The sequence below is a fragment of the Magnolia sinica genome, chromosome 6 (genome assembly GCF_029962835.1).
Source record: "Magnolia sinica isolate HGM2019 chromosome 6, MsV1, whole genome shotgun sequence".
NCBI lineage: Eukaryota > Viridiplantae > Streptophyta > Magnoliopsida > Magnoliales > Magnoliaceae > Magnolia > Magnolia sinica.
Window position 1 is genome coordinate 26,815,389 of NC_080578.1, and position 9,560 is coordinate 26,824,948.

General features: G+C 36.9%; 1 non-coding gene across 1 annotated transcript; it reads right to left on the reverse strand.

Annotated features, from left to right (window-relative positions):
- Nucleotides 1-3,142: 3,142 nt before the first annotated feature.
- On the reverse strand, nt 3,143-3,249 carry LOC131250375 (small nucleolar RNA R71). The gene has a single exon (XR_009173301.1). It is a non-coding gene; the product is annotated as a small nucleolar RNA R71 (small nucleolar RNA).
- Nucleotides 3,250-9,560: the final 6,311 nt, after the last annotated feature.

Below are 9,560 nucleotides of genomic sequence, written 5' to 3' on the forward strand. Positions count from 1 at the left end.
GTGAGTTCCTTGGCATCAATTCCTAATCCTGGTAAATCTTAACATTCTGCATGATTAGGGCATTGAGGTCATTAGCTTTGCTAGGATTTAGAAGTAGGACCAAACCACGTACACTTCACTTAAATATGATTCCATCTATCCGTGAACCCGTTTATTCAGGATTCATGTGGAATATCGTATAGTTTTTCCTTTTTTTCTATTTTCATATAAGGGGTAAGTGTATGTGGCCTATTGTGCTTTCTCTGCGCATTCTGATTAACTAAGCATTATGCAAATTTAAATTTAAATTCCTATTATGGATTCTTAAGTTCAAAGAGTGCTTATGTTCAATCTAATATACAATGAGGTGGGTATTTGTTTTCTTACAATACCTAAGTTTAGTTCCTGAATTTAGTAAGAGCCCGGGTTTCCATTTCTAAGTTCAAATGCATAACTCTAAAAATTTCAAGGGAGCCTAAAGTTTTGATTTCTAGGTTCACAAGATACCCTAAGGCTAAGGGAATGAAACCTAGTTTTAAGTCTCTAATTTCATCAATGAAACTTTAGAGTATTTAAAGTCATATAAGTCCCTTTTTTTCCTCCAAGGTCTGGTTTATCTAGACTCGCTCTAATACCACTTTGTAATGCCCCAATTTTTGGAACCTGAGTATATGACTTGTTATCCATTAATCTAATCTTAGACTTTGGTTCAGAGTTTGAAATTTAACTCCTATAATTAGTTTATAATAATAATAGAGTGAAGTAGAAATAAGTAATAATTGTCTATTAATACTAACAACATTATTCTTAAAATAAATAACCTACTAATGACAAAATAGGAATAGCATGATAAATGTTAATATCTAATATTTATAATAACTAATACTAGCCAAATTAACCTAACAATGGTTTTTTTTTTTTTAAAAAAAACCTAACAATGGTTAACCACATTTAATAATTGCAATAACTACAGTAAAACTAATAATAATAATAATAATAATAATAAATCAACGATTTACTTTGGGAGAGAAAGCCGACTTACATTAGTTGACTCGGTTCGACCCATAAGCTTGAGTTGCTCCCCATTCGAACAACATAAAACCAAAATGTGATATTAGGCTACATCTTAGTTAAGATTAGGAAATCTATTAACCAAACGAACTACTAACTAGGATTTTAATGCAAAGTGAGAGGAAAAGATGTACCTAGTTGGTTCGAGTTGAATCAACTCAGTTCGGCATCCGAGTTGACTCGGGTTAACACAACCACCAACACCTCTCCTTCTCCCTTGGTTCTCTCTCTCTCTCTCTCTCTCTCTCTCTCTCTCTCTCTTTCTTCTCTCTGGGGATTTTGCTAATGCAACGTCTAGCCCCACAACTAGGCTAAAACCGACCTAAGGGCGATGTGACTCAATGAGTTGAAGTGATCTAGTGACCTAGCTCAACTCGGTCTCGACTCACCCTCTCCCTCTCTTGCTTCTCTCTCTCTCTCTCTTATCTTTCTTTCTTTCTTTCTTTTTCTCACTCTCCTGCTGAAATTTTAGCAACAATAGGACCAAACCCCAAACCCGACTCAATCTAGACCTCCATCTCGAACTGCGATTCTAAGCCGAGTTAAGGCCACTTGACTCGGCAACAACCCAATCCGACTCAAAGAAGCTAACCGAGTCAGCAAGCATGGACTGGTAGTGAGCAACCCACATTCGGGTTCCTAAGGGAATCTTAGGTGGTGTTAGATGGTTACCTAAGTATTCATCAGCTAGATTGCATGGTTTTAGGTATGGATTGATCATTGAGTCACCAAAGGTGTAGTGGACGGCAGATCTTACGATTCACGACCCAAGATCAACGGTGTATGTTCGATTTTGGGATGACATGATGGCCCATCTTGGAAATTTGTGGATGGATAGGTTGGTTAATACACAAAGATTACTCTCGACTGTCAATTCAAGCTAGGATGAGGCCAAACATTAAGATACATTAGGTTGTGTCTATACTAAATTTGATTCTCATGGTAACACCCAAGTACAGAAAGTACGGGGTGTTACAGTTATTGAATTGAATTAAGTGAATTAGACATTAAGATGACTATAGTGGATCCTTAACACTTTAAGTGTTTTGCTTTTATTAATTTTTCTTTTTTACTTTACTCAATTAAATCATTACTTCTTATAATCCAATTCCATAGTTATTTTTAGATTTAATTCTAGTTTTAAATTTTTTTAAAGAACACACAAATATAAATCCATGTGGATTCGATCTCGGTCTCATCGAGTTAAAACTACATTGTAGCCTCGTACTTAGGGTTGTCATCCTTTTAGATAAATCAAGTTTTTGTCGCAATTGCTGGGGACTTTGGCTATATTTTTGTTAAATACTTTAGGGTTAAAATTTGTGTAGGATTAGGATTAGTTTTCTTTATATTTCCAGATTAGGATTTTTTTATAATTTTAGACACTAACATTGGTTGTTTGTTTCATAAAATCTAACATAGAATCGTCAATCGAGTACTATCCTTTCAACTCTCTTGCTTTATTTTAGATTTCTTATTTTTCTGTATAAGCTTTTATTTCTGTAGAAGTAGGTTTAAGTTTAGAATTAGGCTTTGAGTGGTTCATGCCTAAGTGGGTTCGTGGTAACACTCTCCATTTCTTAAGTGAAGGAGGAATAGTTGAAGGACTATCCATCCATTGCCATGTTAGAAAACACCTGAGATCTTTTGAATTGATTGAGAACATGGCTGAGAATCAACCACATCAGCATGCTGATGAACAACAAGATGAGAATGATGTATATGATAGTCCATTAGTTAGAACCTTACATGATTATTTACAACCAGCCAAGAGGAGCACCCCTTCTTACATGATTTTTCCACATAATACAGGAAACGTGGATTTTACACAGGGAGTGATCAAACTATTTTTGAAATTCCATGGACTAAATTCTTAGAGTCCATATTTGCATCTCAAGGAGTTTGTTGAGATCATAGTAATATTACACTTTAACAATGTGCCAGTTAATACTCTAAGGCTAAAATTGTTCCCTTTTTCATTAAAGGAAAAGGACAAGTCATGGCTTCACTCCCTGAGGCCGAGATCGATTGGGAGATGGATTGAGATGACCTAGGAGTTTCTTAAAAGTTCTTCCTAGTTCATAAGACCAACACTCTTAGAAGGGCCATCATGAACTTCTCACAGAAAGAGGAAGAAACCTTCTTACAATGTTGGGAGAGGTTTAAGGATCTTCTAAGTACTTGCCCACATCATTGCAACGAAATTTGGTGGGTCATAAGCTTTTTCTATGATGGACTGACTTTACCCATGCGCCAATTCGTAGAGATGATGTGTAATGAGAATTCAAGAATAAGGATCCTGATGACGCGTGGGATTATTTTGACATGTTACCTGAAAACGTGCAATCCTAAGATACCTCAACCAAGTCGACCCATCCAAAGTTGACTGAGTCCAAGGAAAGGGGGAAATTTACGTCTCAAGTGAAGAAGATGATGTCAATGCTAGGGTGGCCAACCTCACAAGAAAAGGCCATGATTTTGAAGAAGGTGGGAACAGTTAAACCCGAGGAGACCATTGAATCTGTTTGTGGTATTTACACAAGTAACATACACTTAACGTAGGAATGCCCTACAATTTCTGCGTTCCAAGAGTTGTTACATGAGCAATCCAATGCCATGAACAATTACCAAAGGACCTTCAATGATCCAATCTCAAACATGTACAATTCTAGTTGGTAGAACTACTCGAATCTTAGTTAGAGGAAGGGACCAATGACTAATGCTGATAAAAATCCTTAAGGGCCTCTCTACCTTTGATCCTTATCCCATTTTTAATGCCTAAGATAACCCAAGAGGACCTGTTGTAGAAGTTCATGAACGAATATGAGCAATTTAGGCAAAATACCATGCAAACATTCCAACACATTAAAAACATCATTAGGGATATTTGCATCCACCATTCCAAGATTAGAGTCACAATCAATTATTAGGGAGAAGGGGACTCTTCTAGCCCAACCTCTACTTAACCCAAAACCTCAATGTAAAATTAGTGACCCTAGTTCTTCGACTCAACATGTGGAGCAATCCAAGTCTATCACTACTCTTAAAAATGGAAAAATGATTGATAAAAGCATTCTGATAAGGGCTGAGAAGCCTAAGTTCTTGGAAGAATCTAAAGGTGAAGATGAGACTAGCAACACCCCACATGCGAAAGAACTTAAAAAAGAGTATAAGTAGGTGGGTCCATTCCCACAACAACTGATCTACCCAAACCTCTACCCAACACTTAGGATATCTTAGAGGTTCTTAAATAAGTGAAAATTAACATTCCTTTGTTGGATGCCGTAAAACAAATCCTGTCATATGCCAAATTTCTTAAGGACTTTTATATGGCCAAGAAACGACACAATGTTCATAAATATATATTCTCAATAGAAAAAGTGAGTTCCATCACCAAACAGGATGTCCCAAAAATACAAGGATCCCGATAGCCCAACCATCTCATGTGTGACTGGGAACCATCGGATTGAGCATGGTTTACTAGATTTGTGGGCAAATATGAATTTTATTCTCCACCCACTTTACAAACAACTTGGCCTAAGTGAATTAAAACCCACCAAGACCATACTCTAATTAGTTGATCGCTCGATTCTTATAAAAAGAGGGATGATAGAGGATGTGTTTGTCCAAGTCGATAAATTCTATTATCCAATGGACTTTATTATTTTGGACACGCATCTAGTTGTTGATGCTAGCACTCAAATTCCTATTATCCTTGGTCACTCATTCTTAGCCACATCAAACACTTAATTAATTGTAGGAATGCGATTATGAAGCTGTCCTTTAGAAATATGACACTTAAGCTAAATGTGTTCAATATGTGCAAGTAACAAGAGGATGGTGATGATGTCTACAAAATTAACTTGATCGATTTATTCATGGAAGATAAGTCTCTTTTGACTTTGCACTCTAACACTCTAGAGGCGTGCTTGGCCCACTCTACCGATTTAAATGATGATATGATCCTAGAGATGGATGCATTACTTAATGCGATGCCGGCACTTGAAACTAACCGGTGAATACCTGAATTTGAATGCTTACCCTTAACCAACTCAAAACCTACCATCTAGTGTCAAGGCACTAAAGCTTGACCTAAAACATTTGCTTGTTGATCTTAAATATGCTTATTTGGGTCAACATGAGACATAAGCAGTGAGGGAGTGAGATGTAATCAAGATAGGATTAAAATTATGAAAATTGTAGTGAGTGCTGACATGTTCTGACAGGGGACTTAATGAAATAAGAGACGACTGTTCATTTAAATAACAAGTTATATCTTTTCTTTTGCTGGGGGAATCGTTACTGACAGTCCTGGCCTGAAAGAGCCATTAAAGTCGGAATATAAAAATAAGTTGACTAGTATGTTGACTTGTACTCTCAAAGAACATAAGGGAGCCCTTAGATGGACTATTATAGACCTCAAGGGAATTGACCATCTAATTTTTACTCACTACATCCACTTCAAAGATAATACAAAAACATTTAGACAACCATAACATAATCTAAATCCATATATGAAAAAAGTGGTTAAGGTTGATGTCATTCCATAAACTCGGGAACCGAGCTCACTATATTTCTGGCCACCGAATTCGATGTCGACAACCTTCGTAGTATCCTATTCTCGGCTCCTAGCTCCCATACACTAGGTCCCGATCCTGGGATCATACAAGGAGGATTTCATGATAATTTTTTTTTTTGTAAAGGAATAACCATAAGTTTATAAAATCATAAAAAACATCATCATCACATGTCCATTAAATAATCTTTGAGTACAATATTGAAATGAAAATACAAAATATAACTAAAATTCAAAATATCAGGCTCATGCTCTGAGCTCAATGCTACTAATACACAATAGCATCACCTGAAGCGGAAACAAACGTGTATAAGCCTCCTACAAAGCTCAGTAGAGTGCATGTGTGCATGTACAATGCATATAACAATAATACATATATTAGAGTAAGCGAAAAATGATAGAGGGCCAAGCTGCCAAGTCATGATTTTGTTATCCATACCAAGGGTATGCAATGTAAGGCCTACATGGCTGAGTGTCATATGTTAGAGATGCAATGCAAACATGCCAATCCTCAACCAGTCCACATATCGGAACAGTTCGTAACTGGAGACATCACCAGGGTCTAGTATGCTCTAACACTAGTTGCCACCCATCGTGTGCATGACCAAGTGAGTGGAAAAGATTTCATTATTCGCCTCGTCAGTGGTATGTCAATGCCCACTAGGCTCATTGATAGTGAAAGACTCAACCTCGCCACCCATCGTGTGCATGACCAAGTGAGTGGAAAAGATTTCATTATTCGCCTCGTCAGTGGTATGTCAATGCCCACTAGGCTCATTGATAGTGAAAGACTCAACCTCTCTTACAACCCCTTACACCGGAGGGGGGGGGGGAGGGGGGTCGTAGCCTATTGGTATTTGGCATTCGGGCGCTCATGTTATCCACTTGGTCTCGACGTTAGAGCATCCTACTTATATCATAAGATTTAGGGACTTTCACTAAAGGACATCCATAATGCCCTTAAATCTTATGATACCAGTAGGATGCTCTAACGTTGAGGCATGGTATGCAATGCCATGTATGCCATGGATGGTATGCATGACCTCAACATGCATACCATCCATGGTATGTCACAATTACTTTTATAACACATATTTTCGATATGCAATGCGACCATCCATGGTATGCATGTGAAGGCCCCAACTCCATTGTTGTTAGGGCATAAAAGTAATTATGACATACATGATACGAAATGCATGAGTCATACTATCCAAGTCATGCAACAAACCTATGCATACCACGCAATCATGTAGAGTGATCCCATCTCATATAGAGTCCCCTAAGTGTTTCAAGTTGAATGACATGCATATACTATAAACAATCATTATCCACAACAGGCATATGAATGATGTATTTGGGCATATAACTGGGCATGATATCCATTACACTAAGCATGTTATCAGTATGTCCTATCAGGCCAAGTACACAATCATGTGATAATCAGCCTTAATTGGCATATCATATACTGAGAGAGAGAGACCCAAACGACAGGCCTCACTATAAATATAGAGGTTTATGTGGTGTAGCCTACATTAGACTAACATATTCTCTTCATGTAGCATGTCTATAAAAAAATTCTATTAACAGGATGTATGACATAGATAAAACACATACACCAAGGCGTGGCCAACTGGGAATGATCCAGATGGACACCTACATGTGCAACATGTATGCCATAATGCTACTGATCTATTGGGCACATGGCCCATTGATGATATCCCAAAACAATCATATTATCAATGACATCACTATAATTACTTTTCATAACATCCTGAATTTTCACAGCTAGAGTTTATACTCATGCCCGAGAAAACTAGGTGTCAATCATTAAATGAATTGGATGCTTCAAAATTGCACCCTTTTTTTTCATATAGATCACATCCAGTTACATTAATAAAGGTAACCATTCATGAGAATAAGATTGATTGTCTTCATTATTTCATTAGAGTAAAAGAATTTAATAAATTATCAAATGCCATCTCAATGGAAGCTTATTACATTATCGAGTTTGCAGTGAAAATATAAAATGAAATCATAAAACTATTTTCTTATTCATTTAGTATAATCTTTCATAGGGAAATGGTCCTCTAGGTCTTTAATTTATACATCACCTACATCATCTGTATGGTTAGAGAAGGTTAATGCCCTACTCATAGTGATGGTTATCTTTTAAGATTATCATTGATTCAAGAGATTCATAAAAGTAATGCAAGGGTTCTGATACATCCCGTACTCCACAACTATGAGGGATAGCAATATGCGCAAGCAACCTACATGAGATGCATGCCTAACAAAGTATATGTTTTTCATCACACTTAGCGATCCCCTCAATGTGTAAAATGATTTAGAGTTTTCTGGCTCACTCCACATCCCATTGTACGGAGATTCACCGGCGTGTCCCATGTTAATGTGGATTTACGTAGTTATTCTAAGATGATACAATGCATGACTTGGATGAAATACAGGACATAATTTGTTCATGGAGCGACTATTTGTGACATCTAATTTCAGAAGTGATGTAACACACATTGCGAATTATTTACATCAATTTGTGCACCATTACCCAAATTTTATGAAATTACGTGTCGGCCCAGGGACCACTACTCGAACCGCATTACGACCACGATATTTATTTAATCACTAGAAGTGGGATTTCCAACATAATACTTGCACCAAAGAGAAAATCAATTGAATCATGGGAGCTTTGAAATTCCAAGACATATGCCCAGGCCATAAAAGTAGATAATACAAGGCTAATAAAATAAGGAGGAGAGTAGTAATGGCCAACTCAATAAAGAGGAGAGTGACAATGACCAACTCAACAAAGAGGAGAGTAGCAATGGCTAACTCAAAAAAAAAGGAGAGTGACAATGGCCAACTCAACAAAGAGGAGAGTAGCAAGGGCTAACTTAATAAAATTAGTAAAGGCAAGGGCAAGGCTTGTATCCATCGCCCCATATAAAATAATGAAGATCACTCATAATTAACATCATACCATAATCCCAAATGGTAAATATTTATTGGTGTTAAATTAAACAATTGTAGGGAGAGAATCATAGTAGCATGAGAGCATGTAAAAAGGTAAGATCATATCAACTTAAATCAAAGTAAGCTTTAAAGGAATCCCTCATATAAATTCGGAAAGATCATGCATAATTAACATCACACCTTAACCATTATTCCCAAAGAATAAATAATTAATGGTGATAAATTAAATATTTGCAGGGAGGATTTAAAGTATGTGAGGGAATATAATAAATCAAACCAACTCAAGTTAATATAAGCTTAAAGGAATCTCTTACCTTAGCCTTAGATCTAAACCATAGGTAGATATCCATGTAGAAAAGCTTCTACGTAAAAGCTTCCACATGAATTACAACATCACTTGAGTAAGAGGAAGACACCATACATAAGGAGAAGGAAGAGGGCGTCTAAACTTCTCATTCTCATTCTCCTTCTCTATCTGTCTGTCTGTCTCTCTCTCTCTCTCTCTCCCCCCTTGGGAGTTGGGAGCTTGGGCATGTGAGAGGAGAGGGGAATGCACACTCCTTTTTAAAAGGAGTGGGCGTGTGAGAGGGGTCTGTTTCACATCCCACTTGGATTGAGTTTCTCTAATTTTTCTTTTTTTTTTGACAATCTTTATTTAAATCTAATTCATCTATTGTCTCAGGATTGTCGAGTAAAGACAGGGTATATGATTTTCTTAGTGCTCCAAAATTTAGATTGGCCTATTTTGAGAATTCTCCTAACGCGTACCAAAACGAACTTGATCTCAATTAATGGTTCACACTTAATGATCAGGGCCCAATTTTAGGATAAATGTGTAGTTAGGATAGACAAATGGTTAGAAAAAATTTGGTGGTTGATCGATAGTGGAAAAAGCCTCAATCTACAATTTCACCTTTTGTACCAAAAGGAATGAACTAGCTTCAAC